Source organism: Alexandromys fortis, unplaced genomic scaffold, assembly GCF_014885135.2.
Source record: "Alexandromys fortis isolate MF-2015 unplaced genomic scaffold, M_Fortis_MF-2015_v1.1 scaffold_116, whole genome shotgun sequence".
NCBI lineage: Eukaryota > Metazoa > Chordata > Mammalia > Rodentia > Cricetidae > Alexandromys > Alexandromys fortis.
In genome coordinates, this window is record NW_026067998.1 from 5360787 (window position 1) to 5383385 (window position 22599).

The 22599-nt window shown below is 38.7% G+C and overlaps 1 long non-coding RNA gene across 1 annotated transcript in view; it reads left to right on the forward strand.

The window, feature by feature from the left end:
• The window catches only part of LOC126512644 (uncharacterized), a 51334-nt gene that overhangs the window by 26929 nt on the left and 1806 nt on the right, over positions 1–22599 (forward strand). The window lies entirely within an intron of this gene.

Sequence of the window (22599 nt, forward strand, 5' to 3'; positions counted from 1 at the left end):
ATCACATCTATTACCTTTTTACTTATTCTCTTATGTGCATACCTCTCTCTCTCTCTCTCTCTCTCTCTCTCTCTCTCTCTCTCTGTGTGTGTGTGTGTGTGTGCACTCATAGATTTGTGCAATTGTGGGAAAGTGCAGGTCAAAGGACAACTTACAGGGATTGTGTTCTCCTTTCATGGGTCTCAGTCATCACACTTAGCAACAAGTGCCTTTTTCTACTAAGTCACCATGCCAATGCTATACCTATTTTTACTACTAGAGTTGTTTGTTTTTTTTTATCCTGTTGAGATTTGAATGCTCTTTGCAAATGTTGTATAAGTCCTTTGTTAGTAAGTACTATGGTATATTTTTCCTGGCCTTTGAATTATCTTTTTTTTAATCTAATTGTATCTTTTGAAAAGGTCTTTAATTTTGATAAAGTCCAAGATAAAAATTATTCTTTCAGGACTCCTGCTTTTGGAATATGTGAAAAGTTATTGCTAATCATTATTTTCTACCAGAAATTTCATGGGTTCATGCTTTGTGTTAGTATTTATGATCAAGTTGTGGTTAATTTTTGTAAGAAATTTAGTCTGTGTTTTGATTTGTTTTTTCTGCATGTGAACGTCCAGTTGGTAAAGCATCCTTAGCACACATCCTTACAGGATTTATTATTAATTGATAATAATAATGTTAGTTTAAATAGAGTTTTATGATAAAAATAAAACAAGAAAATGTCACACAGCTAGAACACATGACTGTCTATTGAGAAGCGGTATATCTTGTGGTTTAGGTTAATGATTAACAAAAACAACTGAGTCCCAGTCACCTAGCAACTTAACATTTTTTAACCTTAATATTGGGAGATGTGTCTACAGCTTTCAGAGTACACCATAGCTAAAACAAAGCTTAGAGTAAGGTGTTTTTATTAGATAGCTTTGAGGTGAAAAACCCACGAAGACAATCTAAAGTTTTAGAAAAGCACATAGTGGAATGAAGAACTCATTAAGCTCATGGAACAAGAATGAGCGAAGCCACCCAGTTATTATTCATTGACTTGCCTTTCCTCCTAAGATTGGTTGGCAACCAAAGGTGACGATTAATTTCTTATACCCACTTCTGCCCTCAGGCTCCTGATATAAAAAACCTGTTGATAAGTGGGTATGCTCCCTAAAGATTTAAAGTAGAGCTGACTGGTTGCTTTTCTCATATAAAAGTTTAGGTTGGTGAATCCTTTAAGATTCCTTATAAAAGTACCTTTCAATAAGTAATGAAGTGATTGGTCCTTTCTCTGTAGCTGTGAAAGGCAGCCTGCCAATAAATGGATATCTCCTTTGCTTACACACTGTTAATCTACAACAAATTTCTTGGATATGAATATATGTGGAGTCTTGGGGATAATTTGTTTTTCATTACAATATATAAAATGTATAATCATGTAAGGGATATGGAAAACATGCTTTATTTACTTGTATTCATTCACTTGAAAAACAGGATGCAACCATATTACAAGTTTTATATTGCCTAAAAGATTTTTCTGGGATATATAAGTTGTAAAGGGAAGAATAAAGTTAGAGTTAAAATGAGTTAGGAAAAAAAATCAAGAAAGAGAATTAAAAGGAAAACATCAAGAATTAGGGAAGAAAATCACAAGGAAAATAAAGAATATAGAATGCAAATAAGAATAAAGGTCTGAAGGAGACCGTCAAGAGAGTGTGTGAGTGTCTGCTCCCCTAACCCCCTCAGAAAAATATGTCACTGTATGCACGGTCTCTATGGATTTCCTTTGAGCCCTGTACTGCTGGTGGAGGCTGTTATCCCAGGCAGTGTGTGTGTGTGTGTGTGTGTGTGTGTGTGTGTGTGTGTGTGTGTGTGAAAGAGAGAGAGGAGAGACAGAGAGGAGAAAGAGATAGGAGAGAGAGGGAAAGACTGTATATGAAGAAACAAGTTGTGCATAGATAGTTGTTTTTCTCTTCCCGTCTATGTTACTTATAAGAGATGGAATCTTAGGGCTTGTGAGCACTGTTAAGCTTGTTGAAATCAGCAAGGTCTGGAAAGCTTTTAATAGTGGTAACTAGAGCCTTATCTATGCTTCCCGTCCCAGGAAGAGTAAAGTATTAAGATGAAGGAGTCTAAACAAGACTGGGCTAGTTCCAGAAGTTGGAAGTCTGGCTGTAAGTGACCTTTTCCCCTTGAAGTCTTCACTCTCAACCCTCACCCGATAGAAACAGAAGTTCTTTCTGCTCTATCTAAGACTTGTAGGTGAGCCTCACCTTCAGGACAAGGCTCTGATACTCCCTCACATGTACTTGTCAGTCTGGAAAGAAGGAAGTAAAGAATGTATGTTATTTCATCCTCTAAGGTCAATGGCAGTAGACAAGTGGAAACAGCATTAGTACTATGACCCATAGACTCTCTTGCCCACCTATGAGAATATCCTTCCATCACTGTGGCGCTGTTTATCTGATAAGTTATGCAGAGACAGTGAGATCTTCCCTGGAGGAACATACTTGTCTTGACTTCTTTCTCACTTTCAGGAGTCCGTGGGGTGTTATGGAAGAAGTTGGAAGTATGACTTGACATTCAGAGATTTAGAGATTTTCCCATAGTACCTCAGAGGAGGTACTGACCTCTTCACAAAGGTCACAGAATGAAGGCTCAGCATCCCTGTGACTCTGAACTTCATGGCTGGTCTTCTAAAGCAAAGCCCAAAGTTATTACTTCTGCACACACTATTGTCCAAGCAAACATTTGATTTTCTCTGGATTCCTCAGAGCCGTAGCCAACACCTTCTCTACATTTAATCGTGTTAAAGTGGTCAACAGTATCTGATGTCCTGCCCAAGGGACAGAGAGAATGTATTCACTGGGCCTTGCGTGTAACTAGAAAGCTGACAGCTCTGGGAGTGGCAGACTGAAAACTAGTAGGAAAGAGGCCTACTAGTCTCTGTACAGATGTGCTGAGTACAAGTGGAGGCTTGGTTTACCTATGAGCCTAAGGGTATCCAGGTTGTCTGAGGAGCATGGGAGGTGGCAAATTTACACCCACACAAGGACATTTATTGAGATTCTGTTTTTCTTATCTTTACTTTTCTGATAGCAGGTATCAAAGCTTGTGTTCACGGCAAGCTACTGTTAATTGAGCCTGCTTTAATTTCTGAGAGACATTAGGCATCCACATGGATGTTATCATGTCTTAAAATATCTCCTGAAACCTATGAGATGCTCCCCATGGGGAAATGTGTGCCTTGGTCACATGGGTTTGGGAAGTATTGCAATTCCCCACTCCTATTTCAGTCAGCCTCAGGGCCTATGTGACCCTTTCCAGGCTTTGACTGGGAGCAGAATAGAGATGAATTCACCTTCGCATTTTGTACACAGCCATGTCTGCACAGACCCTTCTTTGTGCAATGCAAGCACTCTCCTCTGGGACTACTAAACCATGCACAGCTGCTACATAGCTGTAAGGTCTACACAGAAGGCTGCGGAGCCTCTGCTTAGTGAGCCCTCTCCACCAACTGCCATGTATTTCAGGCTAAGCTAAGAACAAGAGGACTTTCTTCTTTCCTGAAGTGGTGATTGCACAGACTTGCTTTGACTTCATCTTGACTTTAAAGTGTGTTGCAGAGAAAAGCATGGGCTACATTTTAGAAATCGTTAGTTTTCCCCTGAGTACATAGTCTGTAAGGAAGGGTCTATGAAGAAATAGTGATTTGACTGTTTCTTGTGGTGTCTCAAGATCAAGGACATGGAGAGGATGAAGGTCAGGTGTGTTCAAAGCAGCGTTTAAAGCAAGTACGGGACGTGGAATTCCCCTCTGTATGCTATGATTATCATTAATGAATAAAGAAAACTGACTTGGCCTGATAGGGTAGAACAGAGCTAGGTGGGGAGGACTTAAACTGAATGCTGGGAGAAAGAAAGGCAGAGTCAGAGAGAAGTCATGTAGCCCCGCCGACGCAGACACTGGAACTTTACCCGGTAAGTTACAGCTACCTGGAGATACACAGATTACTAGAAATGGCTTAAATTAAAATGTGAGAGTTAGCCAATAAGAAGTTAGAGCTAATGAGCCAAACAGTGATTTAATTACTACAGTTTCTGGGTGATTATTGAAGGTCTGAGTAGCTGGGCAGCTGGAACGACCAAGCAACTTCCGTCCCCACAACAAGTATGCTTTGCTAAGACCATGCTTCCTTTATGAAGGTGAAAGTAGACTAGCCAGCCCTACTTTCAAGGTCCCACTAGGAAACTCGGCTCTCACTGTGTCCTGCTGCTACTGGGCTATGGAGCAAAGTGGATGCCTTGTCCATCACTGCCAAGTATATTAACTTTGTTTTGGGGGTGTCATTGTTTAGCATATTAAATGTTTCTCCTTGAGAAGACTTGTTCATTGGAGTGGCAAGTGGTTTTTATAAGCTGCAGAACTTTTGGCAGCCAACTTTGCTCCCAAGCAGAGGCAGCTCTTGTCATTAAAATACATCCATTCTCGAGGAGAGTTCTCTATCCATCACTTCTCTTGAAAAGCTGGCTTAGACTTTAGAGATCAAGTTCCTTGGAAACAAATACTCAGGTGTGGTGGGGAAAGGATGTGGGCAAGGTCTCAGCAGAGGAGATTGGCTTTCACAGTGAAATGGGATTATCCTTAAATGCAGGAAGAATGCAGGGAGTGTGCTACAGAAAAGTAAGTCAAGTTGCAGGATTTTGTGCTGCGATCTGAGAGTACTCAGGGCTTTTCTGAGGTTTTAATTTGTTCTGTTTTTTTTTTTCTTTGTATGGACTGATTTCATGTAGCATAAGCCTCAGTTTGGACTGGCAGTAAGACAAAAAGCAGTGGCTTGGCCAACATCACTAAATAATTTCTCTTGATATTTCACAGGCCATGAGCTTTGTGTGGCAGTTCGGTAAGACAAGTGGTTTTGGTAGCTCATGGGTTTAAACATGGATGTGTTTCTGTTTTTCTTGGTGTCAGGTGAATGTTCTCACTTCTGTATCCTGTGGAATGGATGCTCTACTGAGGAGAAGTGAAGGCTGAAGGAAGTTCTGCAGTTCATCAAAGACCAGTCTGTTCTATTGGATGTTGCTGGGTTTTAAACAATCAACAAACTAACAATAGCTCTACTCCAGGTCCTACATCCTCCCCAGCCATGGTCTTTTGACCAAGATTACAGTGGCAGACATAAAATTCTTTTCTGTGGCAGTGTCCACAAAGCTCATCAGAAGGCACTTACCTATCCCATAATGGTGTTGCTACTGTTGTATTTGTGGGAACATCTTTGCCTGGTGGGTTAGTATTGTAGCATTCACATTCCAACACTGGATAAGAACTGATTTATTATTATTCAGCAATACAGTCTTAACATGTAGTTATTTTCGATATCCTGTGTTGGTACAGAGATTCTGGGACCTCCTTGACCAATAACACCCACGAAAGTGTCTCACACCTTACACTGATTTTCCTTTTCTAACACATATCTTCTGGTAGTACCATTGTTCACCCATGCAGAGCAGTGCCATTTGAACTCAGTTTTTATTTTAAAGTTAATTTTGAAATTAGCTTACTGGCAGATTTCTATAGGGCCTTTTCACATAACATTAGTTTAGGATTAAACTACCCATTACCTCCCCTCCTCTAGCCACACTTAATATTTTTACCCCCAACATCACCCCCTTTCTTCCATAGCTCCAATTATATTTTTAATAAGGCTGTGAGATAGTAAGTTTCACATGGCCTTTCCATATACTTATCTCAATAGGTATAGAAAAAGCCTTAGCAAAATTTGACATTCATTCATGATAAAAGTCAAAGTCACATGACTGGGGGAGTTAGGTATCTCTCCACATACATAGACACCCGTTTCTGATTGGGCTCTTCTACCTTCATTATCTACTTCTTTATTTTCATTTCACCCCTGGTCTACTATCTCCTTCCATTATCCCATTATTTCCACTCTATGGCCTCTTTCTAGTTTCCAAGCTTTCACTCCAAGCTATACACACAAAACAAAAATAGAAAATGGATCCAGGAATCCACGTATGATGGAAGCAAGACACCATTTATCTTTCTGGGCCCAAGTTTCACCACTTAGCATAATTTTTTTCCAGATTCATCCATTTATTTGCAAATTCAATGATTTCATCTTTCTTTATAACTTACTGATATTTTGTTGTAATATAAGCTACATTTCTTATCCATCTATTATTGAACATGAAGGTTTATCCATTTTTCTTTTAATTGCATTGTTTCTTTTTTAATGTTTAATTTTTAATTTCTTAATATATCCTGCACACTAATGTGTCAGATGAATAGCTGGCAAAGATTTTCTTCCATTTTGTCAGCCGCTCTTTCATTCCCCTCATAGTTCCCTTTGCCGTGCAGAAGCCCTTTAGTTTCACGAAGCCCCGTTTTTCAGCTGTCAATCTTATTTACTGCCTTATTGGAAAATCTTTTTATACTTGGAAAGTCCTTACTCATGTCTACAAGGCCAATGACATTCTAACTCTTTCTCTAGCAATTTCAGGATTTCGTGTCTTAGAATAAGGTCATTGATGCCTTTGGAGCTGAATGTCATGTATGGTGAGAGATAAAATATCACTTCATTTTCTAAACGTTGAAATCCCACTTTTTCATCACCATTTGTTTATGGTTCTGTCTTGTGTATATGTATTTGGTATTTTGTAAAAGAGGGATAACTATAGTTGCGTGGACTTACATCTGGGTCTTCAGTTCCACTGCCTTGAGTATGAATATGTTTCTGTACCCATACCATGCTGTTTCTGTTGCTGTGCCTCTGTAGTATTATTTGAAAGCAGACATTATGATAACTATGATTGAATTTTCTTTTACAAAATTAATTTGGTTACTCTTAGTCTTTTCTAGATCCACATACTTTTTTGAATCCTACCCCCCCATATCTATAAAGAATAACCTTGGGGTTTGGGTTTGATAACTAGTATCAGAAGATTAATTCTTCTAATCAATAGTCATAGAGGTTTTTTTTTTTCGTCTTGATGTCTTCTTCAGTTTATTCCGTCAATGTCTAAAATTTTCATTGTGTATGCCTTTCCTTTTATTGGCTATTTATTTCAAGGCATTTGTATGTATCTGTGACATTGTAAATGGAATTGTTTCTCTGATATTGTTTCTGTCTGTTTGTTATCTGTACATAGGTAGGCTATTGATTTTAATTTGTTAATTTTTAGTTCTGTCAGTTGCTTAATCTGTTTATCCACACTAATGGAGTTTTGATGAAATCTTTAGGGTATCTTATGCATAGAATCATATTATCTATGAAGAGGGATACTGTTTCTACTTGTATCCTTTTCTTTTCTTTTCTTTTCTTTTCTTTTCTTTTCTTTTCTTTTCTTTTCTTTTCTTATCAGTGTTCCAGCTAAGACTTCAAGCACCACATTGAACAAAGTAATGGATACTCCTGTTTTGTTCCTGATATTAGTGGAAAGTCATTAAGTGTTTCTCAATTCATATATATAGCTATAGCTTTGCTAAATGTAGCCTTCATTATATTACTATATTGAGATAGTAATTTTTTTCTGTAATATTATTAAAAACCTGCTTTGAAGGAAAGGTATCCCTTTTCTTCTTCTATGTCGATTATTAGAACACTTGACCCTTTCATGGTGTCTCAGAGCTCTCCACATGCTCCATTCATACTTCTCTTTAACTTATAGTTGACCTTTCTTGAGTGGGCCAACTCTTCTTCTCTGCACCCTTGATACTGGTTTCCACGTGATCAATTCTGTTGGTGACATACTTCCATGGAACTTTTAACTTAGTTTATTGAGGGCTTTTTTTTTTTGCTAGCTTTATTTCAGTTTTATCTTCTTTCAACAATTCCCTTTTTCAATTTCTTTTTTTTTAAATTTCTTAAATAAACTCTTTATTTCATTCAGCTCCTTCTTTTCATCCTCTTAGAGCTACAGTATTGTTTTCTGTGACTTGCTTTAATATAATTATAATTATTTCTTTAGTTTTTGGTCCAGAACTTATTTCAGGTCATTTTCATGAAGAGCTTTTACTATAGGCTTAATTATTTTTGCAGAAGATGTTCTGTCTTATATTTTCGTGGGTTATTTTTTTTTCTGTGCTGGATTTTGACCATTCCAACACAGAAATAAAATTAGAATTATTTTGTTGATCACGTTTTTCTTACTTTTTTATTTTCAATTTGAAAAAAAATAAAAATTTTAAACATTTTTTCAGTGAAAATATTTACAATGTGTAGAGCACTATACCCTAGTAGGATTGAGCTGATCTTTCCTCTGTGGACTTGGATTAAATCCAGAGGCTCTAAATCTTATGTTCCTCTCATTGTCAGTACTGTCCTGTGTCAGCTCAGGCTTCTTTCCTGGATCGAAAGTCTGTGCTTTTGGTTGGGGAGCCTTTTACACATAACTACTATGAGTCAGATCTGATTTAAATCCTCAGTTTTCAGGTCCTGTTGATGTATCTGCAAGGGATGGAACTCCCCGTGTATCTGTGGGCAGAACTTAAGGTTATTTCCAGTACTTGGGGTCAGATCAGATTCTTATTCTCTGTTGAAAAAATTGCTGTGATATTTTTTTTCTGAGAAAATAATAAATCACATACACACACTAGTTTACGGGAAATAATAACGTGTTTTAAAAGTGAGTTAGTCTGATGTTTTTAACAGAACATACCTTTCCACTTAATATAGACATTTATTGCATAAATACTTTTCAATTCTCAATGTATAAGCATTGAAGACTTAAAAATTATCCACAACATTTCATAATTATCAATTATGTCCGCAATGGAATTGTTTTTTACTGTTGTTCTTTGTGGGAACAGGGACAGAACCAAGATCTTTATACATTCACACATTTACTAATTTGAAGCTACATGACAGGCTAGCTTTGTTCTTTTTAAACTTTGCTTTCTGATTTTTATATCCAGACTATGTAAGCAGATTTAATGTTTGTACACTGACGCAAGATTCTGCAGATTTGCTAGTGTTAGTTATTATTTCTAGTGCATTTCTTCTTGAGTTTTAGTGTTTTCTACATAAAAAATAAGACTATGTGACTTTTATTTGCATAGTTGGGGCTCATGAGGCCATAAAGTGCTGACTTGGCAAGACCAGAAATCATTGCTTCATTTTTCTCCTTACAGAGAAGCCATAAAACCTTTCATCAGTTTGTGTGAGGCTGGCTGGAGACATGAACAGGTTTTTTTTTCTTTTTTGTTGAGGAAGTTCTGTTTCATTCTCAGTTTATTTGGAGGTTTTTATTTATTTTCATACTATAATATAATTACAACATTACTCCTTTCCCTTCCTTCCCTCCAAACTGTATCATCTACCCCTCCATATTGTTCTTTATATTCATGCCCTCTTTCTTCACTAATCATTATTGAATGCCTATGTACAAATGTATATATATATATATATATATATTCCTAAATACAACCTATTCAGGCTGTGTAATGTTATGTGTATGCATGTTTTCAGTGTTGACATTTTAGTACCATAAAACCAATTGCTGTGCTCTTCCTTAGGGAAGCCCATCTTCCCTGCTCCCAGCTTACCCCAGTTGTCTATAGTGCTTTGTACTGAGGCCTGGTGGGCTTTCCCCAATCAACTTTGTCATGTTCATTGGTATCGTCATTGTTCAGTTCATGTTTGGACAGTAATGTTGGTGAGAGTTTATGGGTATAGCTTCTGATATTCCTAAAAGACAATCTCACAGCAAACACCCTAATACTGTGGCTCTTACAGTCTTTCTGCTCCTTCTTCAGCAGTGTTTTCTGACCTGTAGATGCAGGAAGGTTTTGTGGATGTATCTGTTGGAACTAGGCTCCACACTCTGCACTTTGATTGGTTGCAGTTTCTGTGGGGGTCTCTGTCTGTTGAAAAGAGAAGTTTTATTGACATGGGAGGAAGACTTTACTTCAGTGGGGCTAAGAGCAAATGTTTATAGATTGTTGCTAGAGATTATGCTAGTTTATAGTAAAGTATTGATTATAGATTCTCCTCTAACTAGCATAATTATCTGGGATTCCAGGACCTGACACAGTTTCTCCATTTTTGAGTGGGTCTTGGATACAATGAAAGAGTTACTGACAAGGAATCTTTAGGATTATCATGACATGCTATAAGGTTTATAGGTGTCATAGCTGGATAGGATAGATGGTTGTCTCCCTCCATTGGATGATTGTATGATGCCTTCTGTTTCCATGAAAGTTCAGGGGTCTCTGGGACCTGATTCCTAAGAGCATTGTACCATTTTCATCAATTAGAACTTAACCTTCCACCTCAGGCATTAACCAAAGCAACAGCAATGGGTGGTAGGTTTGGGAATCCTTTCGAATAACCCTGTCCAAGATATCAAAAAAGTGCTTCACATGGCTGGTATTGGGGCTTTTGTTAGGGAGATTTTTGGCACTGGAAGGGAAGACTGTCGGCAGAGAGAAGTTCATTAAAGTGATGTGTATTTATATGTGCAATTCTACACATTAAAGGTATTTAAAGTAAATAGTTAATGGTGTGATTTCTTTTGGATTTTTTCAGACTCTTATTGTTATGTTACCCACCCCCTCCTTCTTCTGTATTACTGATCTTCCAAACCTTAATGCAGCCCAGTTCTCCCATTTTCTTCTCAGGCCACTTGAAGCCTACTCTTCCTTGTTATGCTCCTCCACCTTCTTCTGTATGTACCCGTTCCCCCAAAGAGCCCCTCTTTCTATTCCCCTAATTATATCACTTGTATCCTGATAGTCTAGTCCCTACTGCTCCTCAACCACTATATTCTGGGAATTCTTTACCTTCCTGATTTCTGTAGTTATTACAGGCTACATACTCTGAAGATTAGGAGTGAGGAGCCTACAGTGAGAGAGAACTGGATGTTCCCTCATGGGTGTTAGTTATCTCCTTATGATCTTCCCTTGGTCCATTTACCTGCAAGTTCATTATTTTGTTTTCCTTTACAGTTTAATAGTACTCCATGTTGGGAGCAGCGAGCCCCCAGATCCTGAATTTCTTGTAAACAAATTGCTCCCCGCCCCCAATCTGAGTGCCTACAGCTGCTCTGAGCACGGGACCCTCAGGAGTTCCTGATGGCAGGAGAGTGGTTTCTGGTGCGTTTGGCTGGGGCATGGCTATCTCTATGTAAGCTGCCCCTGCACACAATAAAGGGTGCATTCTTGGAGCATTCTGGCATCAAGGATGACTCATGTCTCTCCCTGTCTCACTGTCTGTGCTGTCTGTGAGTCTTTGTGTGTTTCAATCTCCAGCCCCTTGCCTGGTTCAAGAACTGTATGATGGCACATAGAGCACAGATGGGGCGTGGTGAGCCGCAACTCCATAGTGTATATATCTATCATATATTCATTGTCTATTCATCTGTTGTAGGGCATTCAGTATTTTCATTACCTAGCTACTGTGAATAGAGCAACAGATATGGCTGGGCAAGTATCTCTCAAGTGTGTTTTTCGAAATGCTGAGTTCTTTCAGTATATGCTAAGGAGTGGAATAACCAGGTCATTTTTGTAGGATTATTTATAGATTTCGAAGAATTGCCCATACTGGTTTCCATAGTGTCTGCACCAATTTTCAGTTTCACTTACAATGAAAGACTATTCCCCTTTTCCTGAGTCTCGTCCAGCATGTGTTGTCTGTTCTTCCCTTGATCCTTTCCATTTTGAATAGGGTAAGATCAAATCTCAAATTTGTTTTTACTTATATTTCCATAATTAATAGGAATGATGAACATTTTTAAATTGACATTCAGTCATTTTTTCTTCTTTTGAGAACCCTTTATTCAGGTCTCAGATCCATATTTCAAATGGGTCATTTGTTATTGCTTTGATTCTTTGTGTTTTGGTTCTCTGCATGTTCTGGATATTAATTCTCTGTCAGATGTATAGCTGGCACAGATCCTCTCCCATTTGGGTTTCCTCTTTACCCAATTAAATCTTTCTTTTACTGTGCAGAAGCATTTAGTTTTAGGAGGTCCCACTTGTCAGTCGTTGACCTTGATTCTTGGGTAAATAGAATCTTACTCAGGAAGTCTTTTACTATACCTATATTATATAAAGTAGTACCTACATTATCTTCTAGAAGTTTCAGTGTTACAAGTTTCATATTTAGGTCTTCGATACATTTGAAGTTAGTTTTTGTGCAAGCTTATAGATATGGGTATAATTGTATTCTGTTTCACATGGACATGCAGTTTCCCCAGCACCATTTACTGAAGATGCTTTCTTTTACCCAGCATATGGTTTTGGTGTCTTTGTTGGATATTAAGCTGAAGTTATGTGTGCTCAATCTCAGATCTTTGATTTTGTTTCATTGGTTTACAGCTCTGTTTTCATCTCGACACCATATTTTTAATTATTATTGAGGTCTGTAATATATCTTAAGGTCTTAATACTTTTGGCTTTGTTCTTTTGCTCTAGACTACTTTGGCTACCTAGGCTCTTTTGTGGTTCCATTTAAATTTTAGGATTTTTTTCTATATCTGTTAAGAATATATTTTATATATTGTTGATTACAAGGTAAATTATCAATTGTCTAGAAACTATGAATATCAGTACCAAGGATCCTTAAAAATATGGAAATAGAATGGTGGAATTTGCCACTCGACAGGACAGGCCTGGCAAAAAAAGCAACCCAAGTTTGCTTCCCTAATCCTACTTATTGCAGGAAAGAACGCACTCCACGAAATTGTGTAATGATCTCCATAAATCTGCAATGTCACTTCCCATAACACTCTCCCCACAAAACAAACATACTAATACTACTATGAATAATAATAATGCACTAAAATTATAAATATAATTTCCTTACATTCCAGCTGTTTGGTTAGTTTTATGTCAACGTGAAACAAGATAAAGATAAAGTCTTCATCAGATCATGCTGTAGGCAGACAAGCCTGTAGAACATTTCTTAGTTATAGTTGATGAACTGGGTCCATACCTGGGCTGGTTTCCTTTGGTTCTATAAGCAAATAGGTTGAGCAAGTCATGAGGAACAAGTCAGTAAGCAACACCCATGCATGGCCTCTGTAGCATCTCTTACCCTAGGTTCTTGTTTTGTTTGAGTTTTTGCCTTAGCTATCTTCAGTGGGGGCCATTCATTAACACATTCTCTTCTCTTCAGATTTCCTACGGGGCCTGAAATGAAAGCCTCTTCAACACCCTCCTACTGCAATTCTATACAGGTTAAAACCTGGTGATCAATGTATTTTCAATTTTAAACAATTCTGTGGTTGAAAAGTACCAATTTATTACTTTGAAAATAGTCTCTGTGTCTTTGAGAAATACTTCCTCATTGATTTACTGGCCCTTCGGACTTTATGAAGTGAGCTCATAGCATCCACTTGTTTGATCTGCTGGGTGATTTTTTTTCTTTTGCTTATTATTTTAAAAAAACCTTTTAAAATGTTTGTTTACATGTCTCTCTACTTTCTTCTCTCCATCTGCCTGCTTGAAGAGACTATTTTTTTTTTTGCCATGTTTCTAGTTTTCCTTCTAACTTTACCACCACCTGTGCTTTCTCAAAATAAAATGGAATTTTTAGCTTCAGATAATGGTTATTTTTACACTGAGCCAGAAAGTACTTGGGAGCGCTTTCTCGCTGCTGTTGCTTTTGTGATTCCATTATCCACTGTACAGATGCAGGGGCAGACTCTGGGCTCTTCACCCGGCTCTCCCTTTCGATCTAGAAGGGAAATGCACTGCAAATATTTTCTCTAAAATAGTTTCTTGATGGTTCTGTCCTTTCTAGACATCGATACCTATGCACCGTACAGAACTCAGGTAGATGCTAAGATTTCTAAAAGCATTTTCCAGATGGGCTATTTTCTTTTTTAATGCCCACCTTTTGTTTTTGTCACAAATACTTCAGCCTTGGAAATTATATTCATGCAAGGAATCTTAATTATACCATCTATCTAATCTTTAATTTTTTTCTTTCTATAGCAATATTTTAGAATTTAAGAATTTGGATTTTTTTCTCATTATTTTATTTCTATATTCTTTTTTTTCCCTTCATACTCTTTCTTTTTTTTTCCTGATCATCCTCTTCTGCGATTCTTGTTTTCCTAGTTTTTGCTTTCATTGTTTTGTTTGTTGTTGAGGCAAGGGTCTCACTACATATTCCAGGCTAGTCTCCAACATGGGACACTTCCGTTTCTGTCTTTCCAGTGCTGGGATCATAAGTATGTACAGCTTTCAATTCATAATGTAAATTGCTTATTCAGATATTACGTTTTTTTTACAATGTCTGAAATTTACTTTCTGGGTGTGTTTCTGTATTGGCTTTGTGCATTGTATGTCTCGTGAATGGGCCACAATTCTTGTTTGGCATCTCAATGCTTGATGGAACCATTTAACCTGGGTGTTATCATCAGTTAGAGTGTTTCTTCCTTCATGCAGAAAAGCCAGGAGAAAATGCTTCAGACCAAGAATGTCACATTTAGTGATTCACAGAGCCAAGTGGAATGGGAATGAAGCTGGAATTCACAGTAAAATTCACATTGTAGGTTGGAGTTTTCCTATTCCCCCCATGGCCTTATGTTACTGCCGTTCTATATGTAGGCAGAGTTCTTTCTGATTTCTGTACTCATTTGCTTCATCCCCAGGCTAAATAATGATTTAACTTGTGTGTCTTGGTGGCAGTGGGGACCGGGCCCAACTCTTCTTCATTTGGGGACAATGAATATAGAAGGAAATCAGTACAAAGAACCAGATTGAGAGTTGCCTGAGGGTATCCATGTAGGCATACCATGTCGAGCTGGGCAACTAGTATGATCATAGAGCAATGGTTCTCAACCTGTGGGTCATGACCCCTTTCGAAAGCTTTTATCTCCCCAAATATTTACATTATGATTAGTAGCAGTAGCAAATTTACAGTTATGAAGTAGCAACAAATGTAATGCTATGGTTGGGGGTTTGCCACAACATAAGTAACTGTATTAAAGGGACACCACACTAGGAAGGTTGAGAGACACTGATCACAGAGTTATCTGTAGTTCAGCCAGGAATGTATGAGGAGAAACGGGTGGGAATTCAGAATATAGGATGTGGGTGAGAAACCAGATAAAAAGGAAAGGAATTAAACAGGAAAGACAATGCTTCCATTACAAAGATGAGGGAATCTGAGAAAATATGGTAAGCCACAGGAACAGAAATGGAAAGAATCAAACTAGAAAGGCTATGTGTCTGTGTCTTAGCAGCAGATCTGGTTTCGAATGGTATTGTGCCCTTGAAGTCGTGGGTGAAAAACAAAACTGAATTTCAATATTTGATTTTCTATTCCAAGATCTTGATATTCGATGTTATTTTTCTACCATTCTTAAAGGACTTTTTTACCTACATGTAGACATGAATTTAATCATTTCTATATGAAGAAACCATTATATGGAAAAATCTACATGTAAGAATTTCCTGGGGCTGAGAGATGGCTCAGACGTTAAGAGCATTGACTGTTCTTCCAGAGGCCCTGAGTTCAATTCCCAGCAACCACATTGTGGCTCATAACCATCTATGATGAGATCTGGTGCCCTCTTCTGGCCTGCAGGGATACAGGTAGGCAGATGCTGTATACATAATTAATAAATAAATCTTTAAAAAAATTCCTGCGCTGACAATGCTCTCTTCAAGAACCAAAGGCCACATAGCAAAACTCCTTGGCCCAGGCATGAAAAGTCCTCCTTTGGGCTGTTAGTCAAGGGTTTCCAAGACTCCAGAAACATACAGCCAATTGCTATTGCTCTTAGATGCTCCCTAGAGATGAAAAGTGAGTCTCTATTGTTAAAGACTCCATGCACTTCAGAAACAAGGCTCAGAATTTTTGGGTTGGAACTAATCTGAATCTCTCTCCTCTCGAAGGATTACTTTTCATGGTATCAAAAGGCACCATACAAGCTTCTAAAGGAGGGAGCAATTATGAGTCCTAACCAGCCATGATACCTATGTACTACAATGACCAGCATAGCAGGATATCCTGACAAGTATAGTAGTGGTACACATATCTTGGGGGTAGCCAACAGTCCTCTTATTGGAGTAGATTGTTGGGACCAATTGAGGTCCTGGCCTTTAGCTGCTCTTCCCTGCTAGAGCCTTCTAATTGAAGTTACTGAAAGCTGTGCCTTCCCTAGAGGATCAGAGGATGGGATTTTCACCTGTTGGCCATTGACTGCTGGGTATTTAAGCCTCCATGGTGCTATTTTTTTTTTTAAAAAAAAGGCTTTGTACCAGTGATTGGAGGTCCGTGTATCTGTCTGCCTCTGTGTGTGTTTCCTCAACCTCCAGTCCCTTGCCTCGCAAACTGGATTCTAGCACTTAGAGCCCAGACAGGGGGCGCAGTGCGCTGCAGTAGGTCACCTCAACAAGAGGGAAACCATGCCTGCTTCATGAGTGACTCAGTTGTAAAAGCAGTATTTCTATGAGGTGTATTTCTAGCTTTGCTCAGCAGTTATCATCTGCAACAACCCAAAGAGTACTGTTTGCTAAGACAGCCTATTTCACAATATAATATGTCTTGCTTGAGTGAACAATACCAGAAAGAAGAGACCACTGAAATCTGCACGTATCCTCTGCTGTAGAACTCACTTCCTTATTTTGGCCCCCCAATAAAAGATCCCGGCTAGATTCTTTTCCTTGCAGAACCTCCATCCCATAGGAAAGTGTAGGCCCCTTGCTGTATATGCTAATAAACACAGCCTCACATATTGAGGTCAGACTCTGGTCTCCTGCCTTTTGTCTCTACTCTGAACTGCAAAATCAAACAATTCCCAGTGCTTTAGTACCCAGGGCTAGTGAAATCATGAATCTTAGGGGAAATCCCAAATCTGCCACTTTTTTAGACCAGTTTAATCACTACATCCCAAATATGCATCTTTATACCCACAGATAAGGATAGCCCTCACTCTTCATAAAGAAAACTCTTTGTAACAGAATTTCACAAATGGTTAAAATGCAGAATTAAGAAACTGGGTCTGAAAAAGCCTGGGTCAAAACTGGTCTCGCTGAACATAGCGGACAAGGAGGACTACTGAGACCTCAAGAACAATGGCAACGGGTTTTTGATTCTACTGGACCTATTGGTTTCGTGGGAGCCTAGGCAGTTTCGTGGATGCTCACCTTACTAGACCTGGATGGAGGTGGGTGGTCCTTGGACTTCCCACAGGGCAGAGAGCCCTGATTGCTTTTTGGGCTGATGAGGGAGGGGGACTTGACTGGGGGAGGGGGAGGGAAAGGGGAGGCGGCGGTGGGGAAGAGACAGAAATCTTTAATAAATAAATAAATTAATTAATTAAAAAAAAAAAAGAAACCCAGTTCCAACTTACACATCTATAGCACAACTACACCTAACACTCAGTGATCCTGCAAAAGAGGGAAGCAGAAAGATTGAAAGACACTGAGGATGGGAAGTTCCTCTTGGACTGTGTCTCCTATAAATGTCAGAGAAGCTATGTCCAAAAGATCTCACCAGTGTAGCTGCTGAAGCATGGTCCAAAGAAGGAAGACATCAACAGACATTATAAAGTGAAGGTGGAAAACTCAGGAAGCCTCAACTCTAGACAAGACCAGATAATAACTACAGGCAACTAAGAGTGCTGGGAGTGGGAGAAATAGTTTGTCCCAGGGATGAGCACACCAATTGGTTATTCTGTACCAAGAAGTAAGCCTTAAGAACATATACATATAAAACATAAACATACAAGTAATGTAATATAGACAGAATAATTTACATTTACAATATATTCAAGAATATTATGCACACACATATATATACATACAATTAAAGAAAAAGATGACATGAATTTGAATGAGAGGCATGGGAATATATGGAAATGGTTTGGAGGGAGAAAATGTAAGGAGGAAATGATATAATCATAGCATAATCAAACGCTGTCTATAGAAAAGTAAAAGCCATTCTCCCACTTTAGAATAACTATACTACTGAATCTGTGGCTTTATTGGAACAGCCATGCTGTTAAGCTATGAAGAGATTTCAAACAAAACACTGGCAGTGAAATTTCAAACTCATCCATGTTAAGTTCTTTCTAGAAAAAAAAATACAACTTGTCTTGTCTTACCTTGTTGAGTTTCTTTGTTGGCAGATTTTGCTTTCTTAATATTATAGCTTTATTTCTGGGACCTGTTGCTCTGCCCTATGGTCTATGGCTTGATTCACCCTGGCATTGACTCCCAGATACAACAATGTCAAAACAAAACAAAACCCGTTTCAATATTTCTCTGCATGTTTTCCCTTAAGGTGGTATTTTCAAGCTGAACACATCATCTGAAATACTCTTCTATCCAACTGCCAATTGGTCTACCAAAATGCAACTTCTGCTTGTCTGCTTGGACATTCCTATTCAGGTCATCCCTCGTGTTATCTGTTTGCATGTTCTGACTTGACCTCGCTTTATTCTTTTGTTTTTTGAGTCCACTTCCTTATCCTTAACAGAATTCAACTCTGCTCATATTTACTAGACAAAGCCAATGATCAGTGTTCAGTACTTCCTTAATTGGTTACAAATGATTAACATGCAGATTATGAGTGCTTAATCTAGAAAGGACTTTCTTCTTCTGATTGACATCCCCTTAACCCGACTCTTATTTTTATTCTTTTTTATGTGTTTCTATTTATATCCCTCTACCCCTAGTATCAGCCCAGCCCTACTGTCTTCCTTCAACATTCCCATTTTCATATAATTTGACGTAGGCTATATATTTTATTTATATACCAGTAATTATGATTGTTTGTCCAGAACCAAGAATTCATTAATGAACGTGGGTTTAAAACTAACAGTGTAGCCTCTCTGCGTGTTGCTAATAAGTATGCTTAAATTGACATAGCTAACGTTAAATGACTGGCTCACTAATCTATCATTCGGTTCCTTTACCAGTATTCTCTTAGTGATTTTTCTATGATGCAGGAAGTAGATGTTACAAAATGGCAACAACTTAGTGTCTCAATAGCTGGCCCAACTTGGCCAAAGGTACAGATTTTGCCAGCTTACTTAGTTGCTTAGTAGGCTTGTCTTGGTCAAAAGAGAAAATGTTAAATTATTGGAGACAAATGCGCAAATAAATTAGCAGCAGAGAAACAATCGTCAGTCCATAATTTTAGTTTTATAGGATTCTGTGTCAGTCTCCCCTCCATCCACTGCCTTGGTCCAAGGCTTTAACACATCAACCTTCTGGAAGGACATTTCATGTACAAACAGAGCAATTGCAGACAGCATCTGCAAGTGACCAAATCTGCAGTTCTCTCGGAGGCTCAAAGCAGTAAGAGGCACAGTCGGGCTAAGGACCACATTTTCAGTTCGGCTTTCATTTAGTTCCACACTTTAACAGAAGACTATGTTCTCTGACATGCTGACATAATTCTCATTTTCTGTTCCCTTCACAGAAAAAAATTACTGCCAATTACAGAATGAAATTTTTCAGTTAGGGTCAGATAAGAAGAGATTTTACTTTATCATACTATTCTTTTTGAGATAAGACAATATTTAATGTGCTGAGCCATTTAATAAGAAAAATACATTGCCAAGGGCCAGGTCCCTGTGACTGGGAAAAGCTCACAAGAATTCTCTCGATTGTCAAGGTTACTGAAAAGTGCCACAGGAGGTAGGGCTCTCAGCAAAACAACACTCAGTGGGAAGAGAATCCATTTCTGGGCTCTCCATAGGTGTTGCTTACTGCAGTTCACACAAAGGACCCCTGAGGGAAGGCAATACAGTTAGGTTTCTGAGGGAAGACCACTGGCGGAGAGGATGTCTAGGGCTCAGCCCATCCTGTCTCCTCTTAGAGGGTGGCTCCACATAAGCTGTACCAAGCAGAGAAGGGCACTCTACTTTAAATGCCCCCAGGTACTACAGTTCTTCGGCACAACCACATTCTTCGTTACCAAGCAGCTGGTCAGATTTATCTGTATACTGGAAGTTTTCATAGACAACACTGTTTTCTCATCATACAGACTTAGTCGGCTCTGCCCTGAATGAAAACAAATATTAACAGTGTTGAAATCAAAGCTACGTAACTACCGGAACTACCAATAGGTCAATTCAAGCTACATTCTGGTCAGTATGAGATACCTTTCTGATACCAAAAATCTTTATTTGCTGGAATTGGGCACAAGTAGCTGAAAATTACAGGAGCACTGTAAAGAACTGGCTATTCTGAGGACATTGAGATACAATTACTTGCCTGTGTCTGATCTGTCAGCCTGGATATTAATTCACCTTGTTATACAAGTTGAAGGTGGAACTGAGTTCCACTTGTAACATGGTAGTTTAAACTTTGCAGATGCTGAGCTGAGCTCCCATGTATTGGTGTCAGGAAGGGAGGCTAAAAGCACATCCACATTCATTGATAAAACTCTACAGATCTTTGACAGGCTATTTCTGGGCTCCTTCCAAAAGCCAGGTTGTAACAGGAAAAAAAAAAATTGGTATTTGACTGTTCCTCATCAGCCACTGACAGCCACTTGAATGAGCTAAATTAGCTCTGTTCTGAATCAGAACAGTCCTGTTCAAACAAGCAAATAATTTAAAATAAGTACCCAGCCAGACAGCCCTTGAACCTGCTTTGGCCTCTATCGCCTTGGTGTGCACTCATGCATGTCCCAGGAAATGAGGAAAAGCGAATTTGATATAACTGTCCTAGACCAATGACAACAAGGGCAATACATTGACTAGTGAAAATGGAATTATAAGAAGTTAACTTCTACTTCATAGACAAATAATGGGGATTGAATACTTGATATTACTAACTTTCTAGGTACCAATTAAGAGAATAGGAACACAGTTGTCAGGTAAATGTTTGGTTTCTCTTTGGGCTGCATCTGTAAGAGCCCTATGGTGCTGAAGAAGAGACCCTTTTGAATGTACAGCATGTGCAGAAAGACATAAATGAGAGGGATGTCCTGGAAAGGTCCAACGTGGCTGCTTTTGCAGAGTTTGGCTGTGGCAAAATATGGACTAATTTTGAGTGACTGATCTGAGCCTTTTCAGACCTTAGTCTCATAACATCTTTCAAAAATTTAAGGGACATAATGATGGTAATACTGATTCCGAATGGATGACAAACAGCTAGCATCTGAATTCTGACTGAAAGGCAGATCTAGCCAGGCGGTTTCCATTCTCTCATCACACCACTCTAGTTCAGAATCCTGAGCTTGCTCCCTGTTTAAAAGGAGACTGAACACACAGAAAGGTCACTCTCTGTCACAACTTTATTATTCACCTTCCCAGACTCACTTCTTTTCACACCTTTTCTTTAATCCAGATTCCTCCTCATGGCTTTTCCTGGACCAAGTCAATTTTTGACACCTGACCATTAGCATCATTTGCAAAAGGACAGACATTTTATCAGATGCTGTGATGGGTTTCTATGATTTCATGAATCTGGGTATCTATTACATATATAGATTTAATTCTCTCCTACAGGAAGTAGGGAATCTACCTTGACACAGGTTTTTCTTTCTCACTCTCCTTTCCTTAGTTTGTTGATCCAAATATCGACCCAACACAGTAGCTTCCTAATGACCTTGGTCTTTAGAACAGACACAACATCTTAGAGATTCTCACCCTTACTCCACCATTCACAAGCCTGCAGACAAGCTTCTGTGACTGCCTCTTGGCCACAGCATAACAACAGAACCCATGCCTGCCTACTTCTCTAAGCTCCCATTGATAACCCTTGACTGAAAGGTACATTGCTCCATGTCTCTTATCCATAAGCATATTTTAAAAACTCAATCCTTAGTTCTGTAGTTGGAACTCTTCTTAGTCTTTTGCATACTCCCCCATGTCTTTTGTTTTTCTTCTGCCATGGGACAAGAAAGAAAACATGCTCTGACCAGATTCAACAACCTCAAAACTAGACTTCTCAGTGTCCAGAACTACTGAAATAGCTTTCTTTGTAAATTACTCAGTCTTGGGTTTTTATTTCAGTGACACACAATGGTTGAAAAGAAAAACTATTTTTTCTAAGCTTCCCTTTCAGTCCTTGAAAGCAGTTTTCTCGAGCTTGCCAGTAATATTCAAAAACAATAGAGAAAAAGATTTAAGAGTCCCAAATGATTTTTTTCTGAAAAGTATTGCAAACAATAGGAACTAAAGAGTGATAGCCCTAAATATCTTACAATTGTAGCTACAGCATTTACTGTAGTGATTACTGTAATGCACAATATGGCAAGGTTGCCATTGCCATGGAAACCATACATTTAATTTTCTAAGGCTTTGTGTGTGCAAAATCTCAGCTGTCATGCTGCCTTTATATATTGTCGTTTTCATATACTGCACATACATATGGATCACAGTAGACCACTAAATCTGAAGACAGAGTATTGGCTACTTCCTCAAAGATCTCTCAGCACCTTCGTAGTATCAGAGTTGGTTCAGACAATGAATATATGACACTTAATTTTTTTATCTTACTTCAAACATTGTAGACAGATCTTTATCAGAGCAGCTTACACCGTTCCTTGGAACGGAATGTTCTGCTGCACTTTGGCGGAGGACCTCGGACTTTCCACAGGGCAGGGAACCATGACTGCTCTTTGGATAGGAGAGGGAGGGGGAGAGGAGTGAGGGGAGGGGGAGAAGAGAGGGGGGAGGGGAAGAA